The sequence below is a fragment of the Maniola jurtina genome, chromosome 10, assembly GCF_905333055.1.
Source record: "Maniola jurtina chromosome 10, ilManJurt1.1, whole genome shotgun sequence".
Taxonomy (NCBI): Eukaryota; Metazoa; Arthropoda; class Insecta; order Lepidoptera; family Nymphalidae; genus Maniola; species Maniola jurtina.
Window position 1 is genome coordinate 10021295 of NC_060038.1, and position 19975 is coordinate 10041269.

The 19975-nt window shown below is 35.2% G+C and overlaps 1 protein-coding gene across 3 annotated transcripts in view; it reads left to right on the top strand.

The window, feature by feature from the left end:
- Positions 1–19975, top strand: part of LOC123868648 (homeotic protein antennapedia) — a 283074-nt gene that overhangs the window by 75916 nt on the left and 187183 nt on the right. The window contains exon 1 of one of the 3 annotated variants that reach the window (XM_045911179.1): positions 4416–4796. The exons of the other annotated variants lie outside the window; for them this stretch is intronic. The gene's annotated coding sequence lies outside the window, so the exon portion shown is untranslated. Of the gene's footprint in view, positions 1–4415; positions 4797–19975 lie in introns of those variants that run through there. 3 annotated transcript variants of the gene reach the window in all.

The window sequence follows — 19975 nt, forward strand, 5'->3', positions numbered from 1 at the left end:
AAACTAGGAAGAGTAAAGAAAACAAGGAATAAACATTAATTGTTTCCTCCAAAATCGACTAAGTTTCGATCAAGCCACCTTTCACAAACAAACAAAAACTAAATTAAAATCGGTTCATTGGTTTAGGAGCTACGATGCCACAGACAGATACACAGATAGGTACACACATCAAACTTATAACACCCCTCTTTTTGGGTCGGGATTAATAATTAGGGGGAAAAAATTAGGTTCTGACCTCTATCATCGAAAGTATTACCAAACAAGGTATACACTTCATCAAAGGCTAGAGACAATCTATCGCTATGTGGACAAACATCAATAATCACCTCATTATCAATTAGTTAGATAACAATACACATAAAACACCTTCCTATCCCCTGAAACACTGTTAAAACAGATCTGCTCAGTGGGAATATATTTAACCAGACGTCATAGATTGATGTCTATCATTAACCAAAGCCATGCCTCTTGTTTACAACGTGAACACTTGAGATTTTCGGTGGCTATTTTTAACGACCTCTTTTATTAGTTTTAAAAAAGGCTGTTTAGATTAGAACGGCGTTCGAGGGTTAGTGGCTTATTGGTATTTGAAATATTAGGTGGGAGGAATGGCACTCCTGCTGTATTAATAGCTTTATGGAGTACGGTTATCTGTTCATATGTTTTACGATTATTGGGTATGTCTAGTTTTCTATTTTCAAATAGTTAATTTAATATCATTCAATTAAGTTGATGATTGTAGGACCTGTGATACGCTAACGGTAAACGCTGAGCAAGTAATTAATTCGAATTTGATTTTTATAACAAAACTGAAGCAATTTACAAACTTTTCAAGAAGCACCAAGCGTAGGTATATGCTGTACGCTTACAAAACCATACGCTTCTTGCCCTCTTGTTATTAAATAGGTAGGTACTTATGTAACAAAAGCAAGCAATAGTATGCACCACAATCACACACTACCTCACAAAATATCTTCTAAAATACTTCCACTTCGACACCGGAGCACCTCAGGACATGTACCTATATTAAATGCTCAGTTGCAAAAACATTTGTAAAGTCGCATGCTGCGTGCCATACCTATAGCTATGTCTGATTTCACGGATTATTAACCCCCGACGCCAAAAAAGGGGTGCTATAAGTTTGACGTGTGTATGTGTGTATCTGTCTGTGGCATCGTAGCTCCTAAACTAATGTAGAAAATAGGTTCAGCCGTTTAAAAGTTAACAGCTCTTTTCTAGTTACTGTAACCTTCACTTGTCGGCGGTGTTATAAATTTTTAATTTACACTTGTAATTTCTTAAGCATAATGTACCTACTTTTGCAAAGTAACACGTGCTGTATGCACCTGTACAAAATTTACAAGATTTTTCTATGCCCTTTACGAGGGCTATCATTTACCAGTTTTGTATCTACTGTGGTATGTACCTACTGTATATGGTTTGTTTGTATACCTACTGGTTTGATTAATCGTTTATTAGTTCCTACAATACTGGCCAGTTTTTGTACTGGAAATCTTTTGTGTCAAATTTATTCATCAGTGAAGTTGAAAATTTTGCCTTTCGTTTGTAATTTATGAAATAATTTGAATTGAATACAAGACGTATTTGCATCTGCATTAAGAATTAGATCACAGCTTACACTTAATTTAGCTTACAATAATTGTGTATTAATATCTTTATTAAAATCGATTTCATTAATTACGGGTATAAATCGATTAACAACTCGCGAATCGTTTTCGCCAAATAAAACATCTAAACTGCTGATACAGAAATAACAAAACCCGTTCCCGTAATATCTTCATCAAGAAATGTATTGGATCGATTATTCCTCGACGCGATTTGTGTTCGATATCCTTACCTATATAACCACATAGGTATAACAAATGACTGCTGGAATGCGTTTATGTGGGAATTCATTATGTAGCTACTAGGTATTACATACCTAATAATTTTAATGAATATAATTTGTTTCATAAATGAATTTTAAGGAGACTGCACACAACGGCCAGACTCGTTAGGATACATTTTTAAGTTTCCGTACCAAAAGCATAAAACGGAATCTTATTAGGTAATATTACTCCGTTGTTCGTCTGTCTGTCCGCGTGTCACGAATCTCTAGCTCGTAGACGAAATGAGTTACAAACCTGTTACTAAGGTTACATGCATTTTCAGTATTGAAAAATGTGTTACACTACGCCACACGGAGATCTGTTGGATATTCGGTTTCTTGCGAGCCTTCTCGTGGTAGGTATGCGATAACCATTATACGCGACTATGTACCCAAGCATAATCAGTGTGACAAGATTTTCAAGAGATCGCTATTTTAGCGATAAGGCTGCCTTTTGTACAAACATCTATTTCGTTATAATTATATTTATTTGTGTAAATTTGGTGTACAGTAAAGAATATTTTACTTTTGCTTTACTTTACTTTCTCGCGGATTTTTCATCGACAAAGCGTTGCTAAAGTCGCTCGAGAGATATGTCGCACTGATGTGCTCGAGCTGCGGGGTTCAATTAAAAAAAAAAGTTAAAACACATTTTAAAGCGTTTCTCTCAGCGCAGTTTGTCATTTAGCACCCTTATCGATACAGTGCCAGATAGCTCCGTGTTTATGTCTTTTAAATTAAATTGCTTGTGTTGATTATCGTGACACTCCTTTTTATACATTCTCAAATTTATATCCACCGAAATGCGGTCCTCCGATTTTACGAACAATACATCACACGTCTCTTATTTACCGTGCGATCATTTGTTTAGTTGTTTTGACCATAACTCACAAGTCTATCGTTGCGGAGTGAAAACAAGTAAAACAGAAAAATCGATTCGGTCGAAACGAAGACACATCGAACAATAACAACAAAGCATTAAAGCATATAACGCCCACGAAGCCGAGCGGTAATAAAATTATATTCTCATAAAAATCAATATAAACACCATAACATTCTATAAACGCCGCCACGAACTTAACATCTTCATTAGCCTCCTCACGACCTCTCGATTGCGAGAACTCGATGCAATTTCAAATCGAGTCAAGATGAAGTCGACTTGGTAATTTGCGTTGTTTAGGCCCCTATCTGTTGCTTGGGACTAGAGATGTTACAGAGGTTCGATTCCGGTTTCGAAAGGTCGGAACTTCCGATTGATTTTGCTCATTCGGTTCCGATTCCGGTTCCGACAAATTTTAAGTTATATCGGAGGTCAAATATGCTGATGCTGCTTAACTTCACTACTAGTAGGTAGGTATTTTCGATTAACCAACCCACTTAACTGTAGTATTTATTGAACTGATAATCAGAACTGACTGAATAAGATTGATATACCTACCTAAGTAATTGATGAATAAAAATGTATAATTTTATTTTCTTAGACCTGCCCTTACCACATCTTTCTTCCGTCTCCGCCTCCGATTTCAGTTCCGATTCCGATGTCGGTTCCGAGACAACCAAATTAAAAACTCCGGTTCCGAATTCGGTTCCGATAAAATCACACATCCCTGCTTGGGACCTGTATTCTGAAAGCGTCCGACAATTTCTGTTCCGATTCGCTAAGCAATTTTCGAACTTAGACGGTTGGCGATTAAAGATGCGAAGTGCCCGAGCCCTCGGTGTTATTGAGAACTGTGGAATTTCTAAATTACATCAATTGAAGACTCACCTCTAATTTTAAATTGAGGAGGAACCCCTTAATATTTAAATGCACATGCTGCAATTTGCTTGAGTTCTCTTGTAGGTCTTGCAAATTGTGAACTACTTAACTGTATTTAGTAATATAGTAGAGCTTTGATGTCCAAAAAATTTATATTGTTAATTTTTTTTTTATTGTTTTTATATGTCCTGTTTTATTTGAGAGCCGCTTTAAAACCGCAAGACCATTGTTAATTTAAACCCGTAGTTATTGCTGTTATTATCTGTATACATTTTTTATGAAAAAATTTACCTTAATTTTCTATACTTCGGGGAACATAATTGCGCAACCTGCGTCCTAAAGATCAGTATTCGTACAACAGAATGATTTATAGTTTGGGGCTAGTTAATTGTATTTCCAATCTAAAAAATGCTATGCATTATCTCCCGGCGACCGACAGGTAACAAATCTTGCTTTTCAAATATTATTACTCATCGCATTCGATTTGGGAGCGAGCGCTACGAAAGCTATATCACCACCTACTCGGTATCCCGTGGCTCACAATATTCTTTGGTCCCCCAAACTTTGATCAAATGCGACACACATTCGTCTAGTCATCTCTTTCGTTCGTATATTGTTTAGACGCGGTTAGAATATCGCCGTCTCATGCCCCACTAAAATAGACTTTGCCCAAGCGCACTACTCGTGTCAAAAGTTTTGTGTAGTAATGGCTTACGAAATTTTCCCCTACCTCGTGACTTTTTTGTACAGTCGAGTTCGTGTGTTGGGGTCGTAGAGTTGTGTTAGAAAAAATTTGATAGACCCGAGATATCGTGATAATAGAATAGGTTTTTGTATACTTCTCAACAGATTCGCTCTCTACGCTAGGTGCGTTCCGAACTCTGTTATTGTATGGACAACAGTGTCAGTTGTAAATAAGGATTTGTATAGACCAAACGTATCGAACAAGTGGATGAGTTCACAGCTTTATTGCCTGTATTAATTGATATTTGATATTAATTATATGAAACAAATTAATAGTGGTCCAATAAGAATCCGACATAGTAATCGTGCAGTCTGTGATAACGAAGATTATTTATTAGTGTGTTAGTGTCGTCATTAATTTATATAAGTGGTTTATATAAAGCTTTTAAAGGATTTGATATCTCTGTAAGTATTTCTATTACATTAACTTACTATATATAATATTGAATATCATAAGACCGTGCCATAATGGAACATCTCCTTTACTTTATTTTTTACTAGGTAGGTCCTATGCTTACGAGTGTGTTAAGGAAATATATATTTTTTAATTCGTGGAAACTCTTTGATTTTCCGGGATTCAAAGAAGCTTATGTCCATCTCCGGCATGCAAGTTACTTATATCTATAGGTATTAAACGTCAAAACTGATTAAGCCTTTGGGCCGTGAAAAGAGACATACAGACAAACCCATTTTCGCAACTCTAATTATGTATGTACTTATTATAAATACCTACTAGGATTGCGTGTAATATTAAACTCGATTTAAATAAAAATATGGTATTTGCCTATGTCAACAATAAATTGTTTCTCGGTGATTATTAAACAGGTAAAGGGTCTTCCAAAATACGTAAAATCCACGTTCTTTGTTAGTTAACATTTTTAAATTATCGATTAAACTAAAAAAAAAACACGTCTAATCATTGTGACGTCACATACCAGTATTTCATAGAAGCTCGCATACTAAGCGCGTGTTTTGACGTTTGATAAAAAGATACTCATTTGGCTAGTTATCAAACACCGGATTGTATTCACCTGCGTTAGTACCTAGCCTAAGTACTAACTTACGAAGTTAAATAGTTTCCAAAAATGTAGCCGCCTGCCAAGGACTCATAATAAAGTGGTAGGTAGGTACCATGCAGGTACCTAATTATCTACTTATATTTTCATTAAAAAACTAGGTGCTTATTTTTCTACTTATACCTACTCAGGTATACCTAATCTAACTATATTGTTGTGTATGACAAGTAAATAATATTTTATATTTATGTATTATACTTTGATAAAGAAAAAAAAAGTCTTCGCGGCTAAATTCAAACTCTTTAAAGATCGAGTTGGAATGTATCGAGATAAAGGATGTCATCCAGAATCTTGGACCTTAAAGCAAAATCAAACTTACCTAGAGAAGGTGCGCTGAAAACAGAACTCTACCACGCTGAAATTAGAACTTAGTTTACTATAACATGTGATAAAGGTCGATTTAAGTTTTTTCGACGAAGGATCGGGACCAAAAGTTTGACCTAGCTTTTGGAATTCATAAAACCAAAGCCGCGTTCAATATGTAGCGTCATTCCACGAAAAGGATTACTTTTATTTTGATACACGTTATATTAAAAGATTTTCTACTGTTAGACCGTATATCGTTGGTAGTAGCTACTTTATTATTGACTAGCTGACGCCCGCGACTTCGTCCGCGTGGAATTAGGTTTTTCGAAATCCCGTGGAAACTCTTTGATTTTCCGGGATAAAAAGTAGCCTATGTGCTAATCCAGGATATTATCTATCTCCATTCCGAATTTCAGCCAAATCCGTCCAGTGGTTTTTGCGTGAAGGAGTAACAAACATACACACACACACACTTACAAACTTTCGCCTTTATAATATTAGTGTGAAGTGTGATACATTTAAACTAATATTATAAAGTGGACTTATTGTTTGTTTCTAATCGATAAACTCTGAAATTAGTGAACTGATTTTAACAATAATTCTTTCAGTATTAAAACGCTACTTTATCCATAAGTAACAACAGGCTACATAATATTAGGTAGGTAGGGATACTACACAAGTAGGTAGGTATATATCAGCTTTCACTCCAGAGAAGTCGGATGTATCAGCTAGACTATCATCTACTAACTGAAGCTTTGCGGTAACAGCCGGAGAAAACTTTTTCGGTTTTGTTAAATTTTCTTCATTTCCGAGTAGGTATTATGCCGGGGCCACTTCCTTATCATCGAACCACTTCCTTCTTTGACGGCCAGGCACCATTTTTGGGGTGCCATACTGCAAAAGGAAAACGGAAGTCTTATAAGATCACTTTGTTGTCCGTCTCTCTGTCTGTCCATCTGTCGTGTCTGTCAAGAAAACCTATACTTATATAGTAAATAGGGTAGATACTTCCCGTTGACGTATTAATAAATAATTTAGTAAGTATTTTCAATTTCCTAAGTAAGTAAGATAACTAAGTATAGTACCAAGTGGGATATCATTATGAAAGGGTTTTACCTGAACATTCTAATATAGATTTTTATTTATTTTTATGCATAAAACCCTGTGTATCTGTCTGTGGCATCGTAGCTCCTAAACTAATGAACCGATTTTAATTTTTTTTTTTTTTGTTTGTAATAATAATCAAAGAAAATCGGTTCAGCTGTTTGAAAGTTATCAGCTCTTTTCTAGTTACTGTAACTTATCAGGGTGTCATAAATTTTTAATTTACACTTGTATATTTATTATCAAATAAAGCAAATTGGTTTTCGTTTTACATTAAGATTTAATGAAGTGAAGCAACTCTTAAGTAAGTACTTAGGTATGAGTATTAACACCACATCTATTCAGAATTTCAAGAAACAAAAGCTTCGCAATATTCCCGTCGCCTGCACTGAATTCAGAGCTTTTATCACTTAGGTATTTTTGTCAGCGACTTCCTCAGATAGCGGGGGCTTTCTGGGCGCGAGGAAATGAAATTCTTATCGTTCCTCCGTAGAAAGAAGCTCACTTCTTTCAGTTATCCGCAGGAAATATATAGGGGGAGCTACCGCGGCACTCGCAATAACCAACATCTGATTGCTAAAAGGAATCACGGAAGAATCTCTCGCTCAATCTAAATAATGTATCCTGGTGAACATTTTCGAGCTCTTTTTAGGTTTTTTCCTACTAAAATCGACGTACATGTGTATCTTTGTGAACGTTATATACCTACCATAATATAATGCACGCGGCTTCGTCTGCGTAGACGAGATTTAGTTTTAAATCTCGTGGGAACTCTTTGATTTTCCGGGATAAAAAGTAGGTAGCCTATGCCATCTCCAGGATGTACATATCCACCAATAACATACATTTTCATGCATACATTTCCAGTAGGTATTGGACAATACAAGAAAAAGGCACAATACGTATATTTTATTGTGCCTTTTCGCCTCCTATGGGTTATGCAGCCGTGTAACTACAGACTACACATCCTTCTTTAATCGGCTTCGGCTCACAGCGGGAAATGGAACAGTTTCCTTCTTATTTTATTATGCATATCGTGATTATGCATATTCACGTTCAAAATCAGAGGACGCGTTTAAAAACTTTCAACAATGATGTCCCCTTTTTCATCCTGACGCTACACAAAATTTACGATCGGTCCGCGCGAGGGAACACTGCGTGCCTGATGTTTCTAAAAATGTGTCAAACTTTTTACAAAGTTCTTTCATTTAGCTGCGTCCGGCCTTCCACTGTAGCCTTGTGAGCTTTTTTCACTATTGTTTATTTTTTTAGGCGCTATTGAAATGTCTTCGAGATAAGAGATTTTGAGTAACGCAAAAACTGGGCACTGAACTGGATAATGAAATTTCTCTTAAACTGTCCGTTGGGCGATGTCTATTATAATGAAGCATTTTTAAAGCTCACAGCTGGAGTTCGTCTCTCTTTATGTTTTGGACGCTAAAAAGTTTAATAACTTTACCTCAGTTTAACCATTTTATTGAACAAATGTAAAGGTAACTATTGTATCAGTGGTGGTAACTCGTTTCTATAAAGATAATATTCAAATTGCGCCATTGAAATATTCACCCATTTTTATTTATCAGCGTGCACAAGGCCTATTTTGCATAATCGGTTTATTTTAAAATAAAATGTCCCTTCTCAATCGGTTAGGACGAGGGCACAATAAAGTCTTTTTAACCGCAGGCTGTTTAATTTTAAAAATAAGCTATTTAATTAAAAGATGGCGTAATTCAAAATATTCTGTTAAAGACCTGTTAATCATCAACTAAGTACCTACTTAGCTTTTGTGCTAAGTTTCGAACGCCTAAACTTCAAGTCAAGCCTGAAGTAAGTATCTCGGTATCTACTTAGATCTAACTTGACTCAGTCTGTAATTCTGAAGCATATCCACAAAAGCTTATCATATGATAAGCTTTTAAATTGTAAAAAAGTCGTCAAAATATCCCGGTAAATTTTTAACGTAAGTACGCGTAGTACAAACAAGAACATCAAATCTATAGTTTTGCAATGTGCCCACAGCCTTAGGAACAGCGAGCCTAAACCGGTTGAATTAGGTTTTGTCGGTTCTTCTTCAAGCTACGAGTTTATGCTCGATGGAAACGGGATATTGTGAAGCCTCCAGTTCACGTTAGCCGAACGTATTTGTCGAGTACTTAGGTGCTAGCCCATATTCAGTGAACTTTGCGATTTACTTCACAATTTTATAACGTGTGCATAAAATTCCAACCCAATCGTCTAATTAGCCAACGTGACCTTGCATAGTGTACCTATACCTACATAGTACATTCGCCAAGCATGCTGGGCCAAAGTGAAATGGAGGCTTCATGCTTTACTCGTTCCCCGATATCTTTGAAGTTTATTTGACATAACAATGATAGCGGTATTAATATGCTCGATATTGGATTAAACTAAGTTGAATTGAACATTTCATTCAAAATTACTATCGCGGGTTTCATTTAGGTAAATGCAACTATTATTATAAGCAATCGAATGGTTTTTAACAGAAAATTGTTTAAGCTACCTACGCTTTTTAAACTGAAACTTATATATACTATACTTACCTATTAGTAAATATTGAAAAGAAACAAAAACAAATCTGCCTTAAGTGAAATAATGATATGAGATATAAAGTTCAAGCAATCACTAGTGGGTAATATTATCTACTCGTTATCAGAGCGGCCTGAATCGCGAAAAATTTTCTTATTTATTTAGCTAATAATACTGCATTTTTTAGTCAAATAAATATTAGATATTACTTTTATGCAACAGCTAAAAATGTGAATAAGCTAAAAATATCCAAAACTCACATAAATTAGCTTGCTAAGACAATAATAATGATAATTTAAACATAATGTTTATTTATAATTTAAAAAGCGAGTATTTATCGCCATTTGATTTCACATTTGACATTGTAGACCCGTAGCAGACATGTTTATGTGCTTATATGACAATAAACTAGTGAAAATATGGCCAGCCGAAACGAACAGCAAACTATAAAATACATAAAGCAGAGATGTCGAATTAGAAACGCCAGAAATGGAGAATTGAGTTCCTACTAGCGTCTTATATGCTAATTAACTAAGCTACCCAAAATGTTTCAAGAAATTCGTTGTTCATATTACAAATAGTGACCATATTTCCTAATTTGCCAGGATTTTTCCTTGTTTCATAAAATGAAAATGATACATGGGTGTTATACGAGTAAGTAGTTATCACAAGCTACCGCTCGCGGCTTTTCTCCCGTGAATATTTCGAAAAATTCAGCCTAATTAGGTACTTCTCTACATTATAAAAGAAGTCTTTATGCAAAATTTCAGCTTTCTAGGTCAAGAGATTTCCTCAGTCAGTGAATCAAGACTTTTCTTTTTATATATGCATTTAGATTTATTACATAACAAGGAAATTTTGGTTTAGCTTATCTAATTCTAAGCTTAAAGCTGTAGGTAAAAAAGCATGTACCTATGTATCCATTCGTTTCGCCCAATGGAAAACGCCCTGTTGGATATGTCCTAGATATATAGCTCGTTTGAAGAAGTAAACAAAGACCTGTAAGCCTTCAGATGACCCGATTGATTGATTAATTTTGGTAAGGAAATAGAAAACTTGCATCTATGGGATGGTATGTTATTATTATTTTACTTTGTGTCCTCGCTTAGTTTATTCAGAGATGGCTACTCTAATATTACTTATTCGAATTTCAAATTTAGAGATGCGTAGGTGCACAAGAATTAGGTGGTGTTTAAAAAGATTAAAATCGGTCGCGCGCTTGAGTAGGTCGAAGATTTATTGTTTTATCTAATATAAATTTCGCTCTTCATGTCGAATTTACCAGCTAATGAGAGTTGAAACCGTTAACACATACTTTGGGAATCGGTGCTTAAATCAAAATGACACCGGCAGTTTGGTTAATTGGACTTCACGCGCTTTGATGATGGTTAGGTCTAATTTACAGTGTGGTTAAGTGATGTCAATTAAGTTAAATTTCGCCATTTATAGCTTACTACAAATTAAATGACGAACTGTTTTTAATTTTCAGACAGCATTTGAAACTTTTTTGAGCTTTTCAGATTTTTTTTAAATACCTACCTACCTCGGAATAAATTTGGAATTTTCAAAATACCCATGAGAGCAAAGCCGCAGACAGTCACTAGCTAAATTTTGTAGTAGGTAGCGTACTTAGACTGTAAAAACTGTTCAAATATTTTGCTACAACTCAAGCAACGTTAAAAAACAATTTTAAATAACTCGTGGCGAATCCATCCATTCCATTCCATCCATTTCCATCCATTCCATGGTGTGATTCCATCTGGTGTGATTGTGGTCAAGCGCTTGCCTATAATGAATTAAAAAACCAATCAATAAAAGCTTATGCTATTATGTTAGTATGTAGTTCAATAAAAATAAAGTTTAAAATAAGTACCAATTGGCATGGCAGATACCTGCGCATCCATTGTTGTATCGAACATAAGGGTGGGTATACATAGACACATCTGCCCGGTTAACTTACCGCTTTTAGATTAGGGCCCTTCGCCGGCCGCGCCCCAAATTGAGAGATGCGCCGGTCTAAATTAGTAACGGTTACCAAATTGCTTTTTAATTTCACCTCTGTTATTACTGTACAATTACTTCAGTGATAATCTAGGTACCTACATTTTATTTAATTACAATAAAGCATAAAAGTTAATATATTTGCATTTATTTGCTGTGCTTACCTGAGCTTAGTTAGTACTTACTATACTTAGGCTGAGATCTCTTACTTTGACTTTGCTCAGACTTAAGTTTCAGTTAAAACGAGTCGGTTGTATGTCACTAGCATAGCGCTTTCTCGTTCGAACAATATCCTAAATCTAAGCAGAGTCAAAGTACGCTCTATACATCTCAACCTTTGTCTTTTTCTTCTTGTCCTTGTCTCACGTTATGTAGGGTCGGCACAACATGTCTTCTTCTTCTTTAACTCACTTCTGTTAGATCCGCAAGAAACGCACTATCCACTCCTTTTACGCTCATAGGTATCCTCTTTTACACAATCCATCCACCTTTCTTTTTTCAGCTCTCCTCTTTTTCCCTTCCACATTAATTTTTTAGTTCCTATATGGCTAAAACACAAAAAAAAATTGTTTATTTAAAATATTTTTCATTATTTTAGGAATATAAAAACCTAAGTAGGTACTACCTACCTACTAGTTAGATTAGACAGATTCCTACCCAGAGCTTTTGAAATTGCCTGCACACCAGAGTTCTTATAGATATTAAATAACAACAACATAGGTAACAGTTAAAAAACAACTATGTTACCGGAAGTGCCTTACTCTGCCTACTCTAGAAAATAAAAATGCTTCTCATCAAGAGTTTAATCAAATATGCCTTGTCCAGTTTAACTCTCATAAAAATAAAAGACATGAAAACCCTAAAGTTCGCTTCTCAGCTCAGGTACAATACCAGAATGAAATCAAGTTTATTTTGCGATATTTGCTTTGGAACAATAAAACATATCGGTTCAATATTGAGTTACACGTAACAAGAACATTCGGACGTTGAGAAATCTCTCATCTCGGCGGCATCGCGGCTGTTATTCATTGTTGTATAATTCTTTTCTTTTTTTTCATTCGTGAACAAGGCGCGCCGGCCCTGCCCTAGAGTTTGGCCCAACCCTAATTTTAATGGCTGCTTGCCGTCACATCCGGGTAACTTAGTATGGAATAGATTTCTTCAAATATAATTAGATAAGTAATATTAATTATCAATATTTTGTATATTTCACGATTTTTTTATTTGACGTGGATTTTGTGTAGTATCCCTACCTATAGCTAATTGGTTGATAGTAAAAAATCATAAATATAATAAAAAAATTCTGTTTAGATTTTTATTCTCAATCATAAAAAAGAATTTAGTAAAATAACTAAGTACTATTTACAAAAAAGAAAATTACTAGGTAAGTAATCCTATTAATTATAAATTATAAAATAAAAATTATACCTACACAGACAAATAACGCAAAATAAGTTTGTAAGATTTTTTTGAATAATGAATTTTTTATTTCCTCTTCAATAAAGCGTAAAGCTTACGCTAGAATTGAATGGTACATAAATCTAATTAAAAATCCACGTAGGCAAGTAAGCTATAAATAAAATTAAAATTAATCTTTAATCCGAATGTTCTTGCGTAACATTTGTTAGCCAATAAACTAAACTCAATCGAACAAGTAGCAAAGTGTTAATCGATTATTTTTTGCCGGGCAATAATGATCAATCAACATGCGATGCCGGTGGTATCCAGTTTTTAGCAATACCTAGGCACTCTGTGTAGGTACGTGTCAATGGGAATTATAGCACCGGAGGCGTAACTAATTGCTGTAATTAAAGCACTATAAATCACTCATTTATGGGCTAAGTATGCAGCCTATTCCTTGCTTTTTATCACCTGTTAACGGAGGGTTGATTGCATGAATGACATTGAATTATTTTATGAGGGATGTTCTTTCGAAAAACCGTTGAAACGGTTTCACTTGATGTAAATGGTAGTAGGTAAGTGGTTACGAGTTAGTACAGTATCAATTTTAATTTCACCATCAATTTAAATTCACTGAGAAACTTGGTGCTACGAATCAATGAATATAATGATAGATATTATATTATAGTCTGAATTCTAAAGAACCTGATAAATTAAAAAAAAAAAAAAAAAAAAGATACCTACTTAATAAGAAATAAGTAAAAAAAAATCGGCGAAGTACGAGTTAGACTCGCACACGAAGGGTTCCGTATCATCGTACATGAAAATATAAACAGATTTGAATTTTTTTAATAAAACTACATTTGGGTTTTTGAAAAAAAAAAGATTTTTTTAATGTATTTTAAAACTTTATCATAAATTATAATAGTTATCATCGATGCGTCGATGTCGGTACTGCGTTCAAATTTTTATTTTTAAAATTTAATATAACTTTTTAATTAGAGCGAAAAAAAGCAAAAAAAAAACTTTGTCATTAAATGTATAGGGGTGTATACTTTACCTACCTACTGTGATCTTTACAATTTGTTTTTGAAACAAAAAAAGGTTGTTTTTTTTTTTTCAAAAAAAAAAGTTTGTTTTGAAAAAATCAAAGTTTGTTTTTTTAAAAACCCATTTGTTATCTATAGCGGCAACACAAATACACATATTATAAGTAATTATATTATACACGATAGTATAAATTTTATAGCATGATACCTACTCGTGCTCAAGCCACTACATACAAGCAGGAATATCAATACATTCTATGTAAGTATTATCTAAATGCACGAGAAATTGCCATGTAGAATACATGAATTATAATAATCAGAGTTAAAGCTGTAACTGAGGAACATATTGAGGTCCCGATATCTTCAGTTTCAATTAGACAGGCAGTAAAACATGTGTGAGACTTAAATAAACCACTTTAATGTAGCGGGCATACACTCATATCTGTATTATAAAGATAGCTCCTAAATTAATTAACCCTCTGAGATTGGATTCCTATGCTGGAACGTATTAATACAAAGAATAACTAGTGATGTGATGGGTTAAAATATGAACTTGCTATCGAAATTGTGATCCCAGTTCCCGCCATGATTTGGCAGTTATAACATCATTTTAATGTGAAGGAAGATTTTGATGTAGTTAGAAACCGTATTTATCTAATTTGGTATACAGTAGGTATAGCTAGTATGTGCGTATTAACCTTTTATATATCACTTACTTTTGCTAAAGCAAGTTATGTTACAGGAGCCGGTTAAAATAAAATATTTCTTATTTTACATCGACCTTTAGAAAGAGCTTTCGGCTTAGTTGAGCATTGTCTCTGTCACTCATTCCTATGTGACGTTTTATCGGTACAAAGACAGAGACAACGCTCTACCAAATCGAACTTTAGAAAGAGTACAATATTTCTTACTGGCTACTTACTATAAATTAATGTTTTCCTTCTCCCTTGTAAAGGAAAACATCGTGAGGAAACCTGCATGCCTGAGAGTTCTCCATAATTTTTGTTTGTGTGAAGTCTGCCAATTCTCACTTGGCCACTGTGGACTGTGGTCTATAGCCAAATCCTTCTGATTCTGAAAGGAAACCAGTTCTCAGTAGTGAGTCGTCAATGGATTGACCACGATGATGGCTCGCGTCATTATCACATTTCACACTAATACATATTATAAAGGTGAATGTTTGTGTGTATGTCTGTTACTCTTTCAAGCATAAACTACTGAACGGATCAGGCTGAAATTTGGAAGCAAATAGATTATACCATGGATTAACACATATGCTATTTTTATACCGGAAAATCAAAGAGTTCCCAGGGGATTTCATAAACCTGTATCCACGCCAACGAAGTCGCGGGCTTCAGCTCGTCATTACTACTAATTTCCATTCCAACACAAGGATTTTTTCGAGAACCGTGAAGTCTCATCTTTAAGTATCTATAAGTCATCGGCTGCACTCGCGGGCAACCCTTCCGCGCAAGCTGATGCATGAATTACGAGTGTGTCGGACGGGCCTCAGCGACCCCGCGCCGCGCCGCGCCGTGTCGGATCGATAGAGGCTTTTTGTTATATTCAACCCGTAATTGCTGAAAAGTTTTCACGCCGTAGCGCCGGTCACGCGTATTTTATTACTATGAAATTGAATTATTTATGACGCCATGCACGGCGGAGCGACCATTGTGCGCGGGACGCGGCTGCTGCTGAATTTTAATATTGAAATTATGTATTTCGCTTGTGGTGAAATCGCGCGCGATTAGTACGGTGGCACGCTCGTCACAAAATGACATATCTGCGAGCGGCTTAATTGCGTCGGTCCCAAAGCCTTGCCCGAGATTTATGTATATCCAATCCCGGTCGCCTAATCCCGCTCCGCCCGGGTCAATCCGACCCTGGAAAAGGTTTTCCCGGTTATTTTCCGTGGAACTTTTAATCCCGCCGAATACCGACATACATCATAGAGGATTAAGAGGTTTAAATTGGAAGTTACCGACGTCCGAAATAAATTTGAATCGGCCGGCAGTCTGTATTGTGATATCGGTGCCGATGCTAAATGGGAACCAATATTATCCTGCAAGTAAATCTTGTGGCAGAGTAAGCTCAGAGCGGTCAATTCTATACGTCTAACTGAATTCGGTGTTGTGACGCTTTATTTTGGAATTTTTATTATTATTTTTATCAAACTGAAAATACGGTTTTCGACATTGTAGTTACGCCAATAAGTACTACCACAATGAGCCGTGAAAATATACTTAGCAGACAGACAGACAGACACACTCACCTTCGTATAGTAATAATAATGAGTATGGATACTAATGGATTTTTTCGTCAATGGGTGTTCGTAGCTTCCTACTTAGGTACATATTGGGCTACCCTGTATGGGTGGTTGGGAATGAAATTAAAAGGGTATCAATAATGGTGCAGTAAATCATACAAAACCACTCGCTCGGCAGTCCCTACCCTCTGGAGTGGTCACCCTTCGGTAACACCTGACCGATCGGAGCTTCGGATTCTGTTCCTGTAGATACTTGTACCTATTAAACATTTTTTACTTAAAAATGCTGGCTGACTCGCTCTTATTTCACTTGAGTGGAGTTTTTGAAATTCAGTGACGAAATTTTTTAAACCAACCAAGTACTTTCTGAACCAAGCATTTCTTCGTTTTGAACCGAAAGTTAAAATACCAATTTTATCATTCCTTATTTCACCGCCTTAGGGGTGGAGTGGCCAAAATTCCTTTCTTACAGTGAGTGCCTATGTTGCTTTTATGACAAAGTTCAGTTTTGTTAACCCCCGACCCAAAAAGAGGGGTGTTATAAGTTTGACGTGTGTATCTGTGTGTCTGTGTATCTGTGTATCTGTCTGTGGCATCGTAGCGCCTAAACGAATGAACCGATTTTAATTTAGTTTTTTTTGTTTGAAAGGTGGCTTGATCGAGAGTGTTCTTAGCTATAATCCAAAAAAATTGGTTCAGCCGTTTAAAAGTTATCAGCTCTTTTCTAGTTTTCTTGTAGAAAAGAAGGTTAGATAACCCTTAGGTTCATAATATTCAAGTGTCAATTGACAAATGTCAAGCTGTCCAGATGGATGTTGCCTAGATATACATAATTATTTATTTGAAAATGATGTTTTGGAAAACTCAGATACTTTGGATCGTAGGCGCGGAATAGTCAAAGAAAATCGGTTCAGCCGTTTGAAAGTTATCAGCTCTTTTCTAGTTACTGTAACCTTCACTGGTCGGGGGTGTTGAAATTTTTTAATTTACACTTGTTTACCTAGGTTGTACAGCCCTCAGTTGGCACCTTGTGTTGTACAGTCAGCAACAAAGTTAGGGTTGCACCCGCCAATACAAACAAATGTGGACGGGTGCAAACCTAGCTTGTTGCTGACTGTACCTACCTACTTTCATAGATCAGCCAGTCAGTAATGACAAGTATTTTTAAAGGTAGGTGTGTAGGTACAGATTATATTTTTTATCATTAGATACCGCTTTTATAGAATTTGAAAATGATTTTCTACAGTTTTCAGAAAAAATAGCAACATACCTATCCTATTTAAACCATCAAAGTAGCAACAAGCTAAGATGATTTATAACTCAATGAAAGCAACTTTGGAAGTTCTAGTAGTTGACCTACTATAGTTCAAGTCTAGACTCTAGGTCTAGATTATTTAGGAGCTGTGAATACCCTAAACCGAATTGCGTGTGTAAATCATAAATCAGCGGTCTTATTACCTCATCAAGTGAGGACCAAAGTTAACCTTACTGCGAATGGAGACAATCATTAATTTTTTATCTGTTTTTAAAATAATTACCTATACATACGTACTTAATACCAAACATTGATTTGCTTTGTTGTTATCCCGGAAAATTAAATAGTTCCCAAGGGATCTTTAAAAACCTAAATCCACGCGGACGAAGTCGCGGGCATCCTATAGTGTAATAAAATTTTAAAGAAATATTTTTTTGAAATCGGATGAGTAATTTCGGAGATTATCTCTTACATCCTGACACGCTTTATCTCTATATTATACTTATTATCAGTACAGACTGCCTATGTCTATGTGTACTTACCTTCATTAAAAAAAAGTATCTTTATTAAGCTGGTGTATGTAAATAGGGGATGCCGTATTGGATCTATTACCCTACCAACTAAAGTCTCTACTTAGTAACTATACCTACCGTAAGCACTCCTCTACAGCGTTCGTACTGTAGCTCTATTATGTACTACGAACACCCTGTACACGGAATTGGGTGCGTAAATCATTAATCAGCTGCTCATTTGTTCCCGCCAAAATTATTTATGTGTGCGTGCCGTGTTCGCGTTGCCTCTTTAAAATGCCGTTCCCGCCGTCTGCCGGCTAATCTATTGTTTAGATGGATGCTCATAGAAAATGGATTGCGTAAGAGCATAATTTGAGACTATTAAAGTTTGTTTCCGAAGTGTGCTATTGAACATTATTTAATTGCTTATTTTTGCCGTTACTTGTTTATTTTATCTATTTACTTACTTAATAATAACATTGTTTTCCTCGACATTTATTTTAGTTTTTGTAAAAATTTAATTGTAAAATGGAAATTGTAATTAAGTGGATTAATTAATATCAATGTCAATTTCAATTGTGCTTGCCAAAAGTTCCAGAAATTAGGTACCTACTTGCCTATATCTATCCTTTGACGCGATATCCATATTTTCGTTTCAATAACGAAGCTTTCTGATTTGTATGGCTTTCGGTTGAAAGTTTGTCTCAAAGGCCGTTATTGTTCAAGTAGGTTAATATCCATAAAAATTGGTATTTTTATGGATTTGATATTGGGGTTTGGTTTAAAAATGAAAAATACCTGTTTTAGGATTATCAACGATTCCTTCCTCTCGAGGGAAGACGTGGCGTGAGCACTTGTAATTAATAGGTACTTAAGTAGGTACTTAGGTACGATAAATTAACTGGACAACTATAAGCTATGGGTTTTATAAACATTTTAGCACTAATTTAATGTCAAATGCTTTATTTCAAACAATCCATTTCGAAAGCATTTATTTTATCAGGATCAGATTATTATCGACAAAGTCATTGTAACTTAAGTTCAAGGTTGTTACTTTGTTAGCTCGGAGTAAAAGGATGTAACTCGAGAAAGGGCTCAGTCGAGGGTGACTAATGAATATGATTAATGTTTACCTACTTGTTGGAAGTTTTACAATAATATAATGTAAGCACGATTTTCACACTATGAAAATTTGTAAACATTTTCTTTTACACAAAATAAAGTCATTAATTTTCTTTATGCTATTATACTAATTTCTCTAACACTTTCAAGTCATGCACTGTAAAAGTCATTGCACTTTTAAATTGTAGAGTTCGGCTGCATAAAAAAAGGACGTATCTAATTCGCTAAAGGGAAGTGGACATGTAAGGCTTCAAAACCACTTTTGTATAATTTTACTTAGTAGTACTTACTTAGGTAGATAATGAACTATTAATGCAGTTCAGTTCATTATTCTTAGAGCAATTTTAGCTATTGTGTATAAATTGCCACAAAATGTATTAAAATATGGGTAGGTATATCTACTCAACTTTTTTTAATTTTTTTTTTAGAATGGAAATCTGTACAGGTATGGATTAAGTAGGTGCCTTTAGGTGAAAATTGATTCTTAACTTTTTATTTTACTGCCTTCAAAATTCTAATCAAATCAAATTCTTTAATTAGGTATTGCGTATGACAACTAGTACCTAAGTATCTCTTATGCTATACCTACTTACTATCTGTGACTATTCCGGTTCGGAAAACAGATTCTACCTACTAAGAAGTATTGGGGTAATAAATTCTTACTAGAATGCAACAGTTTACTAGGCACCATCTTGTTTGCTTCCGCGCAGCTTCTCATCTTAGGTACCTAAATAGAAGTAGCAACTTCTATTTAAATCGCTCGTTATAACAATTGTTGGTTATTTAACAAATTCTTAGCTAAAACTTTAAACATAAATTCTATTTTTACCCTAAATAATTGTGGACATTCCTGAACTGGCCCCTTGCTGTGCCCTCTGCCATGTAAAGGGTGGAATGGACCTTTTTGGTCCATATTCTACTCATGACGAGTGCTCGTAAGTAATT